The sequence below is a fragment of the Brienomyrus brachyistius genome, chromosome 15 (assembly GCF_023856365.1).
Source record: "Brienomyrus brachyistius isolate T26 chromosome 15, BBRACH_0.4, whole genome shotgun sequence".
Classification (NCBI taxonomy): Eukaryota; Metazoa; Chordata; class Actinopteri; order Osteoglossiformes; family Mormyridae; genus Brienomyrus; species Brienomyrus brachyistius.
In genome coordinates this window covers 14077733-14092831 of record NC_064547.1, presented here as the reverse complement: position 1 = coordinate 14092831, position 15099 = coordinate 14077733, and the positions used below count along the sequence as shown (strand labels likewise).

General features: G+C 41.6%; 1 long non-coding RNA gene across 1 annotated transcript in view; it reads left to right on the top strand.

The window, feature by feature from the left end:
• The window catches only part of LOC125709380 (uncharacterized), a 55816-nt gene extending 41525 nt beyond the window's left edge, over positions 1-14291 (top strand). The window contains exon 3 of the long non-coding RNA XR_007382690.1: positions 14085-14291. This is a non-coding gene — a long non-coding RNA (uncharacterized LOC125709380). The remainder of the gene's footprint in view (positions 1-14084) is intronic.
• The last annotated feature ends 808 nt before the right edge of the window (positions 14292-15099 follow it).

Sequence of the window (15099 nt, the reverse complement as noted above, 5' to 3'; positions counted from 1 at the left end):
TGTAGCAGGCATTTACATTTATTTATTTAGCAGATCCAAAGTGACACAATGAAAGCAAGGTCAGCCAGTCTTCGAAACAGCTAGGATTAAGGGCCTTGCTCAGGGGCCCAAAGGTGACATTACTCTGCCAACCATGGGATTTGACCCACCAAGCTTCTGATCATGGACAAAGTCACACACAGACCTTTTACAATTCAATGTACATTTCACTGCATAAATCAGAGAGGCTTCTCAGTCTGATTTGTTTGGAGAAAGTAAGAAAAAAGCAAACGTATATAACTTTAGAAGATTCGTTTACTTGACACCGTTTAGATTCCACATTAGGATTCATTGGGTCTGAAAAGATCGGCTTGAACCCAAAAATACAGAGGGTGCCGTCTGATTACTCCTATGTTGGTGCAGGTTCTGCACAAGTTATATTTTTGTCCTTCATTATGATGCGTTTTGTTGCAGGCTCTGCTTAGACATTGATTAAATGTTCCAGCCAAAACATCTGGCTGTGTTACGGGCAGAACATCTGGAGCTGTGCTTAATTTCACGTCAAAGTTGGACAGGAAACACCTGTCTAGATGTAAAATAGCAGGGAAAAGGGGAAGAAAAACACACAAATCCACCTGTTTGCGAAACATGTCAGAGTTGTCACATTAAAAGCAAGGTCAACAAACGAAGGGGAAAAAATCGGCCTGACAACCGATAACGAACACATTTAATACACCCGAATGTTATCTCATCTGTCTTAATTCATGCTGAATGAAATCCATTCTTCTGAAGGTGTGGGGAACCATTGCTGCTCCCCAATTACTGCAGCATAAAGCTTCCAGATGCCAGATCATTATTCCCCTTATTACCAGATTAAAGGATTCAAGCTTGGACCCAACTCTGCAGCTGCTGTGAAAGTAGTGGAAACAGCGGGTTGAGAAGAAAAGATGACATACCGCATAAAACAATCCCAGGTGCATTATGCTCTGACATATTAAAGGTTGAGAAGTGCGCAAGGAAGCTACATAGGTCATGAACAAATGGTGCGAACTTAAGTAATCCTTATGGTACGTTGCCATTGTCCCTCAATCAGACTGTTTCATCTGGAAGAAATAAATCTTCATAAAAAATAATAAATGTGCACTGGTGCCTGTGTGCTAGGAAGTCTTACTGTATGCATACTCATAGCCAGGGGTTTAGCAACAGATTTTGAGCCCCGGACACAGTAGTTTGACTCCCCACCCTTCCTGCCCACATCACAAGTTCACATGCATTACTGCAACATATTTACTGTTTGGTACTTTAGAGAAAAGAAGCTTGTAAGCAGACGCCTGCCTGCCTGCCTGCCTGCCTTTAACAGTCACTCTCGCTCTCTGCACTCCTTTTGCTTCTAAAATCCCGATTTCAGTTTAAGTTTCATTTTGGATTCTGAACTCCACTAACTGCATTTGTTATTTACGCAATAGGTTTGTGCACCAGTGAATCACACCACTTTTGATTTTGTGGCAGGAGAAGCAGACGGGGGGGAAGGGGTTTGGGGGGGGGGGGGATGCTGGCAGATAAAGGAAACAACAGTCAGATAAGCAGAACTCATCATATAAGGTATTTCAACAAAAGTGTTCAAATTAGAAAACAAAATGAAATTCTTTATGACACTTTTGGACGGCCCCCAACTCGGGCAGGGCCCCGGTTATTCAGGTCCACCGTTACCTGTGGTGGAGAACTAAAAATGTGTGTAGGGCACAGGTGTGACCCAAAATGTTAAGGTTACTTCCGTGAGAGTCGATCTGGGCCAGGTCTGGACACTCCACGATGCAAATGGGCAGTCGGGTTACTGATTTATGGTGATGCAATTTAACTTGGTTTGGAAGCTCCCCTCCGCAACCACCTTCATTAACTCGTATGCATCTCAGAAGGTCGCAGTCACGGATTTCGTGTCATTGGGGGATTGGGAATAGTCGTAGGCAGGTGCATCTTGGTCACTGTCACTTTGTTCATGGGACCACATAGATTAAAGGACAAAAAAGGGATGTGTGACAAAAGGGAGGTTTCAGGAACAGATCACAGGTTCATAATATTCAAAATAGTCAAAATATTCATCTGTGTAAATTAAGGGATAAATTAAGAAATGCACACTTCATGTAGTAGACCCTAACCCATCTGTCTGAATGGGCACAAGCTGTAAACCAGATGAGCGGCCAAAATTACTTGAGTAATTGGAGTAACAATATTCCCATTTAAGGGCATGCATTGTTGGGCTGGTTTTTAGAGAGAGCAGGGTCAACACCAGGATGTTGGTGATTCTTTGGGAAGAGAAACATGACCTCAGCTTCGTCCATGGGACAGCACTCTCCTCGAAGGCTGCTTCTGTGACATCCAGGCAAAACGTAAAGCTTACGGTTCAAAACTGAGCCTAAAAGAAGCTGCTCTTTCCCATTCTCCATCTTAACCTAAATGGAAATTCAACTGCTAGGTTGCCTAGTTCTGAAATTCTTGCCTTGGAAACCATATGCCCAAATAAAAGCAGGACACACGACACGAGAAACTGAGCCTTAACCTAGAGCAAATAAGAAGAGTATATAGTGCTATAAAAGAGAGCATTTTATGTGTAACCTGTTTGGTTTGCCCTTTGTTTAACAACATAGGAGCAGAGGAACAATACAAAAATCTAATAATTGTATATGGCTAAATATTTGGATCTTTGCCTAAACAACATAAAAGTAAACAGTTAGTAAGAATGTCATACTCCAGGTGTTTATTACTGTGAGAGGACAAACGGAATAATGCAAGGCCACAATTAAGACAAAAGAGGACAATGCTGGCAGATATATAATTGTAATCATCATCCATCCTTTTTGAGAGGGGTGCAGCCTATCACTAAGACCGGTTAGGGTGTCATTCTGCATGCTTGCTGTAATTATACAATGTAATATAAATTGTTATTTTTCCAAGCTATTCCTATAATTAAAATACAAGCCAGAACCACAATTCCTGTTTTCAAAACATGAGCAGGACATGGAAATATTCATTCTATATTCATTCATCATATGCCGTGTCACCTGTTCAGAGAGTCATATATTCAATTTTACATTCAGTTAGAGTGCAGTAATTTCACACGGATCTGAGGAACCGCAAAGGGCAATTTAAAACCTGTCTCTGTGTTTTACGTGTCTGACAAACACTTAATTCTAGGTAATGTGGCAGTTTAATTCAACGTCGACAGCTACTTAGAAATACATAGAAATGCCACCCCCTAATCAAAATAATATTTGTTTTCCCGAAATACCTTTAACCTCGAGCACCAAGAGGACACCGACATGATGGTGTGACTGCATTGATGAACATGAAGGCGAGGACCAAACCCGCTGAATCTTTTTTTAAAAATTAATAAAAAGCTAGCCACAAGCATGACTTTAATTCTAAATGGCAAATATTTCATATATGAATGTTGTTAAGGAAAACAGCTCACACAAACGGCAGTGTTCAACGTATAAAAGCAATGTTCTTCAAAAGCTTTCCTCAGAAATAATAAAAAAAAAAAACCGAATGAGCTGTTTAACCATTCTTTATCCATTTGATTTATTTGTTATTTTGATTGTGGTGTAGTGAACAGGGGTGATGTGGTGGTGCAGTGATTAGCACTGTTGCCTGACAATTCTCCATTATGGACCCATATGTGTAGAGTTTGCATGTTCTCCCCGTGTCGTCGTGGGGTTTATGCCGGTTTCCCCCCACAGTCGATATTGGAGTTACCAATTTGCCGTAAGTGTGCCTGTGTGAGTGTGCCCTGTGATGAGTTGGCGCAATCGCGCCATCCTTGGTTGTTCCCTGCCTGCCGTGTGCCAATAGCCTCTGGGATAGGTTCTGCAACCCCCATAACCCTGAATAGGGTAAGTGTTTACAGAAAATGGATGGATGTATAGCAAACCTGAACGGTTCCAACCAAGGGAACCACGCAAGAATTCCACTGTACTTGTGCTTCTGTACTGTACCTGTGTAAATCATAAATAAAGCCTCAGTTAATCTCACTTCAATTAACCCTTGCATTGTTTGCCATTTTATGACACTGGCCGAGTTCAGTGACTTCACTGGTACATCTCAAAAACAGGCAAACTGGACTGAAATGCACCGTCACAGGGGCAAAGGGCCTTTGTGGTACGGGTGACTCCGGCTCAGATCGGACAGCTGGGTAACCCTGCCTGAGTCGTCTATTTGAAAGACCACATTAGGTTTTTGCCGAAGAAGGATTACCTTTTGCAGGTTTTACATTCCTTTTTATTGATTATTTGCTCTGTGAAGTATTTATTATTATGCAGTTAAGCTTTCTGTCAGCTGTATGTCTAGACAAGCATCTGAAATGGCTAGCAGCTGGCTAACAGATGGAACTTCCATCGTATTTAAATTCAATCGACAGGGCTCTCTCCAGGAATTGTTTGTCATGTCAAAGCAATAGCAATAATAGATCATCTTGTTGGTTCCTATGAAGTTTATATGTTGGCAGCTGGATAAGAACGTGAAGTGTTTATAGTATTGGTGTGAGGTTCACATAAGTGTCACAGTTACAGAATAAAGGGGCTTTCACATCAATGTTCATCTTTGATTTTCTGACCTGTTGATTCAAACACATTAGTGGCTCTCTGTTCTTTAATCAAAGATTTAATTGAAGATGGGTTTCTATCTATCTATTTACAGTAACTTGTTTTTCAACTGCAGGTAGGCACATACAGTAAATACAGTACTGTGCATAGGCAGTCAAAATGAATGATTAAAGCTACTTATCTGGTAGTAAGTGGAGTTTTGCTCGGAACAAAGAACACAATTTAGCTTTAGAACATATGGAAATTAAGAGTAACAGAATAAAAACTAGTAAGAATTTCATCTGTTCTCCAAAAAGTTCCTGATATCTTGCTGGATGGCTAGATGATCAGTTGGCAAATCTCTCCTCAGGGGCACCTCAGCCGTTCCGTGTATTTATTAAATTTCACCACCAGCTCACTTAATTAATTAGTTAGTTGAATAACTCAATAAGGTACCGATTAGCCATACAAGGTGTGCTAGTGGTCAAGTGAAAAAAAAACATTGGTGTACTGGTTGGTTGCTGGAAATAATGGAGTGATTTTAGCAGAGGTTCTGAAATGGCTAAGCTAATGCACTTCGACATGCATAATAGCATAGTGTTACATCAACATAAATATTATTTAAACATCATTTTCTTTGGCTGCCTTAGACTTTTGCGCAGTACTGTGTAAAAACTGAAAACAGTCACCAGGTCACCTGAATGGAATGACATTGGGTTGTGGGAAAAGAGGAAGACAGACATTCAGAAATTTTCCATTAACTTTATTATGTGTCTCGATTCTATGAAGAAACGAAGAACTGAAGATACTCAGATTGAATGCTAGCTTGAGTTTTTCTTTTAGGCACACAAATGAGTTAAATCATGTTTAGAAACATATTTAATTGAATAATCCATCCATCCATGGCAGGGAACAACCCAGGATAGGGTTGTTCCCTGAAGGAAACCCCACAACAACAAAGCGAGAACATACAAACTCCACATACTGTACATGGAACCTAGGTGGAGACTCGAATCCTGCTCCCAGAGGTATTAGACAACAGAGCTAAGCACTGCGCCACCATGCCTCTCCACAAGAACAAAACAAATGCAACACAACAAAGAGAACATTTTTTGGTATTTTTCAGCTTATTCTCAGTCTCGGTCCCTGGTCAGTAGAAATGTCCTGGCCCTGTGACAACTGCAGTCACTGTCACAATTAAGTGGAGTGTTTGTTTTCATTTTATCACAGTGGCAGAGTTGATTGGTGGGTTGTCTGTCACATGCCACCTCCAGCGGTGGGGGTTCTAGTCGCATTGCCGGGCTGTGTGCATGTGTATGAATTTAGCATGTTCTTTGCATGTTTCCTCCAGGCACTCTGCTTTCCTCCTGCAGTGATGTAGTTTGGTTAAACGGCACCTCTAAATTGTCTAAAGTATATGTGATAGTGTCTGGGCTGCAATGGACTGGTATCCAGTGCTGGGTGTCTCCTATCATGCGTCATATGCCATGTGGGATATGATCCAGGTCCCCTGCGAGCCTGTACTGGTTAAACAACTAAAAGTTGGGTTTATATTAATCTAATTAAAACAATAATTGGTGTGGCTGAATGCGGACCCGCTGAGAATCTACATTTTCCAAAAACATTCACCCATTACCACCATGTCTGGTTCTTCTGCTCCTTCCTGTGTTTGAAATTCCTAACAACCAGGACAAAGTGTCTTCGAGCTTCAAACAACAGAGAAAAAGAATGTATGTGCACCGTGTTCTTCACCAAACCAACAACACGACCCAATAACGTTGTGCCTTCTGGAGACTGGGGCCTTGTTGCCAAAGACAAACAAACATGGAAATTATAATTCATGTTAACAAACGCCACGCTGTGGAAGCCGGATAAGTGATTCATACGGGGAGATGGCCCGTCCTGCCTCTTCTCATAGCCTGGGAATGCATCACACTTGAGCGAGATTAATAACCTGGCAATGGGAATAAATAAACCGAAACGCAGTTTCCCGCTCGACTCCACGGCCGACGTCTTGCTTGCGCCCTCGCCGATCAATAAATTAAAGGGTCCATTTTTAATGGAGCGGTTATCTGGATTCCCGGGTGCTGATACTGCACTTTTGCCGGGCCCGGGAAATAAGCAGACGTACCGGCGAGGGAATCGCGGGCCGTGGATGAAAGCATGATACCTGGGAGAAATATTGTTACATGCAGAGGGGATACGTTCTCTAGTCTATAAAAAAGCAGCATGTGTGATTTTTTTTATCCCCTTGTTTTTCAGCGTTCCATCATGATCCTCTGTTCGGCGTTACAGAACGAAAATGAAATCCCAGTCTGGTACCGCATAACTAGGAAAGGCCATTCATATTCTGGACGTCGGGCTAACGGGCATATAAACGCCACCCAGGCTTCCGTCGTGGTAAATCGTCACAGCCGTGGGTGGCAGCGCCGGGGGGGAAAAAATGAGATGTGGCATAAATTTGAACATGGTTTACATACTGCGCCGTCAGCAATCATACGACAATTAATACTTGTCTCGCGTGGGGACTGGCAACCGGTATGTATTTAAGGAACAAGGAATACAGATTCCACACGCACACGCGCACAGGCACGCACACACAAGCCAGAAAGACAGACATAAAAGGGAGCGGCGGGGGGAATAATATGAACTTCGCTCGGATGCCCCCGCCACACGTGAGAAGCATTCAAATGCAGACATTATACGCGCAGCACTATGGCCGCCGTTGTCGCCCTGCTGGTAATTTCAATCTGCTGGAGCTCTTGGCTATTCTAGCAGAAAGGACCTCAGTGTTGCCGTTCCTCCATCAAGGTCAGCCTTCAAACGCGAGCAGCCCTTTCAGTCATCTTTTGTCTATTCATACTGCTGTATGAATGAATATGAACACTGTACATATATATGTACTGTATATATTTACTGATATATGCTGTCCCTGTATTCTCCATTACCAGCTATTTAAATATATCATTGCGCACTTGACCATAATTTGCTTCTACGTCAGGGTTGTCCTAAAAACAAGGTTATGAAAAGTGCAGTCTTTTTCTCGTATTTACCTATCGATTGATGCATAGAACTTTACTTTGGCATTTATTTTTTTAATGTTCTTTCAAGAAATACATCAACCAAGAGTCTATTACAATTTCTCATCATCTCATCATAATAAATAATGGAACAAGAAATAATAGAACTTAATGCAAGATATTTGTATGGAGAAACTGGCCATTTATCTCCCCTGACAACTGTTTTTGTAGATATTTTGTTGGATATGGATATATGATCATTTATATTCATACTCATTTTATTGTGTGACAGTGTTTTTCTTTGCCAGCTAGCCAAATGAAGAAAAAGAGATGCAGTTTAATACGCCCATATGATAATTTTGTTAATTTCTTTGTGTGAGAAACACTCCCCCTAAGTGAGTAAGACCAATGGATATTCGTCATTAAAAATATATCTTTATTCAAAACTGGAAGGCAGGAGCAAAATTGCCAGAATTTATTATATACAGTATTAATGCACCTGAGAGGGCACCTTAAAGTATGAATTATAAATACCAATGAGAGAGCTTGGGAAATGGGTGGATTCATAAATCATTGATGTGTTGTCATCAAAACCACGTGTGGGAATGAATTAAAAGGCAGACCCTGGTCAAAATGCATCATTCAGCCTGAATCTTGTATGACACACATCAAAACATCCATAACCACTGCATTAACTCGCCAAGCAATTTCGACATTGTACCAGGCCCTGTGCAGCAAGTTGCCTGATACAGCTAAAAGTGTTAAAGCGGTAGTCCCCGCTTTAATTATGGTACAGATGTGTTAGGAAATCTGGTACAGATTAAGAGCAGTTTCCTTGCGGTCTTATAAAACTCACATGCCTGGTTAAACTGACTTTGCGATAACCTCTGGAGCATCGGCCTGGCGTTTGCCTGCAGTCCCTATACACATAGCATTTCACTGAATTTTAAAGCGGTGTCCTGTAGCATCAATGGCTGCCCATCATTACGCCTGTTCGTTTCACATGCAGGTAGCAGAAAGTTCATCTTTTGTCATTGTTAAGAATAAAAATCTGTCCTGCCCATTGACAATCAAGAAAGTACTAATGCAGACAGTTGCCCTTTCTTATTCTTGCTGGCATCTCACTTTAGTAAATCAAGGCTTTTCAGTTGGTCTATGCTGTCCCTTGACATATATACCAGACATTTGTATTTTAATTCATTTTGTTCTCATTTGTCATTAGCGTTAGCATTCTATTCTAATATAAAGTCAGTCAAATTCACTGTGATTGGTATAACATAGAGATCTTCTGACAGACTGTTTGAGTTCTGCTCTCGCATCAGCCAAAATTCTGTGAAGGTTGATTGCAGAATGCTATGTGCGCTTTATCGTGGCACAGCACCATGATAAACGTCGGTTTCATGTGTAGCTTAACTTGCATTTTATCTAGCTGAGGAATGACAACCGAAAGAGGCGTACACTGGCTTTTTGCTGGAATAATGAAAAGTGCATTTTATATATTGTTAGTTTTAAAAAAAAAAACCTCTCCTCTTTTGAGTTTTCATGTCCTTGCTGACATATTATTGTGTTTTGTTTATATAAATATGCTGGGTTTTAAACATTATTATTATTATTATTTTACTTGAAGAATGCCACCAATTGGTGTGGCTTTTGCTAAAAAACAGAAAGTAAAAAGTATTTTTTGGCTCACATGCAAATAGTTTTTTGAACCCGTGAACTATCATAAACATAAAGCATGTGTGTTAGTCGTTAGCTGAATGGTCAGAAGAACCAATCAGCATTGCATGGATGTTATCATGTTTGTTCTATAGCATCAACATCACAAGCATCTCACTGGTTTTATGGATCTGACTGTGCTTTTCAGGGTAGATCCTTGCTGAGCAGCAAGGGCCTTCCTGTGAGCTCATGTAGCAACCTTCACTTTATAGGGGCATACCCTTAAATATCAGGCTAGCTGCAACATCCCTGAAGTCCACTTGATATAAATCGTGTCATGTATTAGCAAGTGGAACCCACTAAGGGCTTTCCAGTACCATGGGAATTCCCAGTTCCTATAGAAATAAACACTAACATATTATTATGTCACAGACTGTTAAGCCGTAACTTTTAAACATTTAAACGTATATTGTTGTATGCATCCGGCCTTTGGTTTCGGAGGGTCTGCTTCCAGCTGTTTAAGGTTTTTACAAAGGCATGTGGAAAGTGAAAAGCTTCGGGCTGCAGTGATCACTCGATCCCTTATGTCCAGAGGAACTCACTGCTATGGAATCATAACAGAGGCTAAATGAATCAGGCAAAAGAAACTAAATTAAAAAAAAAATGCACAACAACATAAAACAGAACACCATGCATGAAAAGAGACATGCTGTATTTGCACTCAGTGGACACTTTATTGGGTACAGCTAGCTAGTACAGGTTAGGCCATTTAAAGCAAAATATAAGGTCGATGAGCTATACATTCAGAGAAGCCTTTCTGCAGACCACTGTTGTACTGAGCTGTTGTTTTTGCACTTGTGGCCTTCCTGTTAGCTTTAACGAGTCTGGCCATTCTCCTCGGACCTCTCTCATTAGTAAGGTGTTTTCGCCCGCAGAACTGCTGCTGACTTCTTGTTTTTTGTTTAACGCACCATTTTCTATAAACTCTAGGCACTGTGGTGTGTGAAAATCCCAGCAAGGTGGCTGTTTCTGCGATGCTGGGGCCACCATGTCTGGCACCAAAAATCACACTGTGTTCAAAATCAACTAGATCATGCATCTCAGCCATTCTAATGTGTAAGCAAACAAAATGAACCTCTGCAGTCTGTCTGTGAGCTGTATGTATTCAGCTGCAGGCGAAATGTTGATGTTGCAATTCTCGATAGTAATATTAAAATAAAAACTCTGGCCTTCTATGTTGACTCATTTTCTAATATGTAGCCACATTTATTTTGCATTTGTTGCAGGAAACAATGTTGTTGTCTTTTGATGAAATAGGCTTTGCATGACTAATTTAATATCAAATGAATTGCCAAGTGTATAGGTTTGCCATTTTAACAAATAATGTAACATATCAAGTACATGCAGCTTTTAAAATACACAACTGAAATACACATCGTATCCTTTTAGCTGTAATTCTGAATTGTGGTCGACAATGCATGAGGAGAGAAGACAATAATGTCTTCTGATGTCACAAAATTCTTGGTAACTAATGTCAATGTCACTGACTCAGATAGACAGATTTATATGTGACTATATTGAGTCTATACACTATTGTGTGAACACTCTGTTGGAGTGAACTGCCTTTGTTGGCATTTTCTTGTGATTTACAGAAAAAAATGGTGGAAATCATTTTCAATTGAAAGCCACATTTGTCATAGGAATCAAATGAAATGCATAAGCAAGTAATTGAATAACGGTGTTTTTTTCACATTGCTTGCCTTTTGCAAATCTTGTTAATTAAACCTCAGGATTGTTTTGATGAAATTCAGAGCCAAACAGGCTGACAGTCAGCCTGCAGCTACCATGCAGAATTGACCTGGCATCATGCTGAAATCACCATTTCCACAAAATACTTTTATTTTTTTTGACCAGCCAAGAGATGCTTAGCCCATATACTTTTTTTTTCTGTTCTTGTTTTGTCGATAAACACCAATCTTATGTGACCCACATACTTCAGATAAAAAAATATATATGTATTATCTTCTGTTGTTCTGGGTCAACATGCCGCAATTAAATCTTCATATTATGAGACTTCAGAAATATAAATGACAGTTTTTCCCAGTGTGTAAGACATCATCTTACATGGAAATTGCTGAGCCAGGGGAAAGACAGAACACGATGGTAGATGAACCACTTCAGTTTTCCATCAATCAAATTACAGTGTAATTTTTAGTTGTGCAACCTCAGGCAACAGAAACCTAGCATCTGTCAGTTATGAAACATTATATTCATCCTGTCTCATTCTACCATAAATATAGAAACAAAATCTCATAATAGTTAAATATTCCTTAATTTAGCAAGGGATTATTTTATATAGTGTATTCCATTCTGTGTTTATGACAGTATTATACTGCAGAAACTGCATTAAACCACAATAAGTTAATTCATTATTTCTAACATAATGATTTTTAAAATGTAATTTGTTTCAGGAAATTGCTTATAATATAATTTTAATGAGTCTGACAGAAATGAGCTCTGCATTGGTGTATCTTATTTATCATGTATTAAGTCATTTTATTGGCGGTACAAAGGATTAAGAACAGTTTAATCACACTGATTGGCTTGAATAGCAAAAGCTACTCATGGCTTCACTATAAATGCAAATTTGATATATTGAGTTATATTTAACTTTTTAATGTAGAAATTAACAGCTGCTGTCCCCAGACAGTTCACCCCAATCTTGGATGGATGTAAAGTTCATAGTGTTATGAGCTACGTTAAACCAAAATACATAGTCTCAGCCAAACAGAGCTGTCCGAACCAAGAGTCATTAGTGGTACCGCGGAAATGACCCACAAGGCATATAGCCAATAGGCATTAAGAGTACTGTGTGATACTGAAATGACCTGTAGTCCTAATGTTTTCAATTTAATTATATCCAATGAATTTGTGTTCAAGATAAAAGTTTCAATGTTGAAGAATGTTAAAGAAAAACCATAAACTATTTCTTTGTCCAAACTTTTTGAAAAAGACAGGAAGTGCTCTTAGTTTGACATGGTCACAAGAAAAAAAAAAAAAAATAATAATAATAATAATATATATATATATATATATATATACACACACTAGATGTGAGTTCATAGCGACAATCACACAATTTAATAATATTAAGTTTAGCTATAAAAATATGTGCCTACATGTGATGATTAACTGCACCTTAAAAAATGCACTTACACTTTCTCAGCTGGCAAACAACTCGGCTATAAGCTAATTAGCATTAGCATAAATGCACTGCAATGAAGTGCCGTAGCGTGTCGGTAAGGCAGCGATGTAATGCTGTGTATCCCAGACCCACAAGTACAGTCATTCCCAGCGCAGAAATAAGTGCCTGAAGAGGCTCCAAGTGGCAAACAGAGTCCTGCTGGCACTTCAAGCAAAGTCAGCTGATTGGTACGGTTACGTCAGCAATATCCATTCTGAAAGGTTCTGGGAGGAGCCCAGGCTGGTCACATGACAGGGAGCCACACCCTCCGGCCAACGTCACTCTGGGTCCAAACCTGCTATGGAATGACGCACCATTCCTTTTGTTTCTGCTTTGCCCCCCCCCCCCCCCCCACCATACGGGGGTGACTGCACCACCACACCATCCCTTATGGCTTGGAAACCCCCCTCTTTTGCTGCTGTTTGCTCCATACCAGCTGCTGTGTGTCAAACACACAGATGCCCCCCCACTCCAAAAAAAAAAAAGAAAATCGAGAGGTTGTACCATTTGATTGTCTGTGGCTTTGGGCTTTCCCATCCAGCTGCGGGTGAAAGCAGATGAACTTTTCAGTAACAAAAAACACATGGACCATTTCACGACGGGACAACACCACAAGAGTATAAATCCACCAACTTGTGCTTTTTTTTTTCCTTTTTTCTTCCACGTTAACTGTCTTCTCTCCTTGTTGCATAATAAATCCAGACAGAAGCCAAAACGGTTAATATTTCCCAACAGAATAAAGGTTGAACTTCATCTCATTTCTGCACTTTCTCGCATTGTGCCACCTCTGCTTACATCTGGAGAAATAAACGGCTCATTATAATTACCCGCCGTCAGGACGTAAACGAGTCGTGCTGCTGGGTAAATATCTCTAGCAGCTAATGTTGCTCTTGCCGTCTGCTTCATCTGCGTTCATCTGCTTGGTATTCAAACAGCGATAATTATGGTTCGCAGGCACTTCCATCAGCATGCATGGATATCCTTAATAGCTTTGACACCATATATTTGATTTTCTTCCCCCATCCCAGTATGAACAGCAGTCCAGTGTCCAGGATGTTCTCAACGTGCTCTTTGTGTTGAATCATGAAGACGGTCAAAATCTTCCTCTTTTGTAATATTGACTTAGCGCTTTCTTCCTCGGGAATACTGCGCCTCACGCAAGCAATAACCCTTAATTCTTCTCCGAACGACTTGCCTTCCGATCCGTAAAAAGCACGGAAACTCATTTGCATCCCTAACATTCAAATGAGCTCCATTGAGTTTAATTAGGTCCTCTCATCGCATCGGGGTTAAACTCCCATTTTTTTTCCAGCCGCGCTGATTTGGAGACAGTGTCTGTCCGGGGAAAAAAAAGAAAAATTTCTGACGAGTCGTTAGTTTATTCCACACCGCTGTTTGTTGGCTAATTTATGCCGGGTTCCTGCTGTTTGTCTCCTTAAGCTATCCTCTTTGTCTTGACTTTGAAATTTACAAAATCTTACAAGAAATCAATACGCAATTGATTATTCACTTTTCTGCAGCTTCAAACGGCTCGCTCGCATCAGATCCTGAAGTATCCCTCTCCCCTCCCTCAACTCAACCCCCCCCCCCCCTTTCCACTATTTCCAGGGCAGAGGGTAGGCCAGCGGCAGCGGAGAGCCATGAGCATCCTTCGACAGGCACCCCCCGCGAGTGACTCGTCGGTGCGCTGTGCCAACGTACCGTCAGGGAAACCAAGGTGGTGCGGACAGCCAGAGAGAAGTTCCCACGTGAACCACTAGATCTATCTCCACGAATGCTGGAAAAAAATGGGATGAGACAATGGGCATCAATAAATAGGGGGAGGTGGGATGGGGGGGGCAGAAATAATATACATGAACCGGAGGGAAAATAAAAAAAAAAACACAGACATGTGCCACCAGACCAGGCAGATCAATTATGTTTGGGGGCATCCTATCTATGGCACTGGCACCAGAACTGAATGGGCACCGTGCCACCCCACCCCAGGGAAGTGAGACCCTCGCCGCCCCATCTGTGACACAGAATAAAGGAGGGCTGGCACGTAATGTTACGAAACGTGGGACAAATTCAGACAAACGGGAGGGCGTGTGCACACAGGAGACAGATGGCAGTGCTGGCAATGTGCCAGGGCCAGTGAAATTAATTACGCTGTTGAATAACTGCACGCCATTGATTCCGCCACTTGTTGCCACATGGCTGCTCCCCCCCCCCCCCACCCCCCCACCCCGCCTCTGTTGGCAGGGAACTTCCTCGCATGTCACCCAAGCCCCAGACAGCCCCTCGCACAGCAGTTAGTGAACTTGCATAACATGGACAAGGACTTGTTCCAACAGGGAATGCTTTATGTGCGCAGGGGGTGGGGGGCTGACAGGGAAGGGGGGGGGGGTGACCTAGCGTCTCTCGCCTAATGACGAGCGGAAGGCTGGCAGTCGAGGACGCCGTCACGCATCGCATATTAACATGCGGATGCCGCCGCCCCTCGCAACACGTAGCGCTGACGCTGGGGGGGCTGACAACAGCGAGGGCAGGATTCCTGGAGGTGCCACATCAGCTGACACCTTGGGGGGGTTACTTGGTGGTACAGGAACACTCCAAAGGGGGAGTGCTCTGATGTCTGACGCAG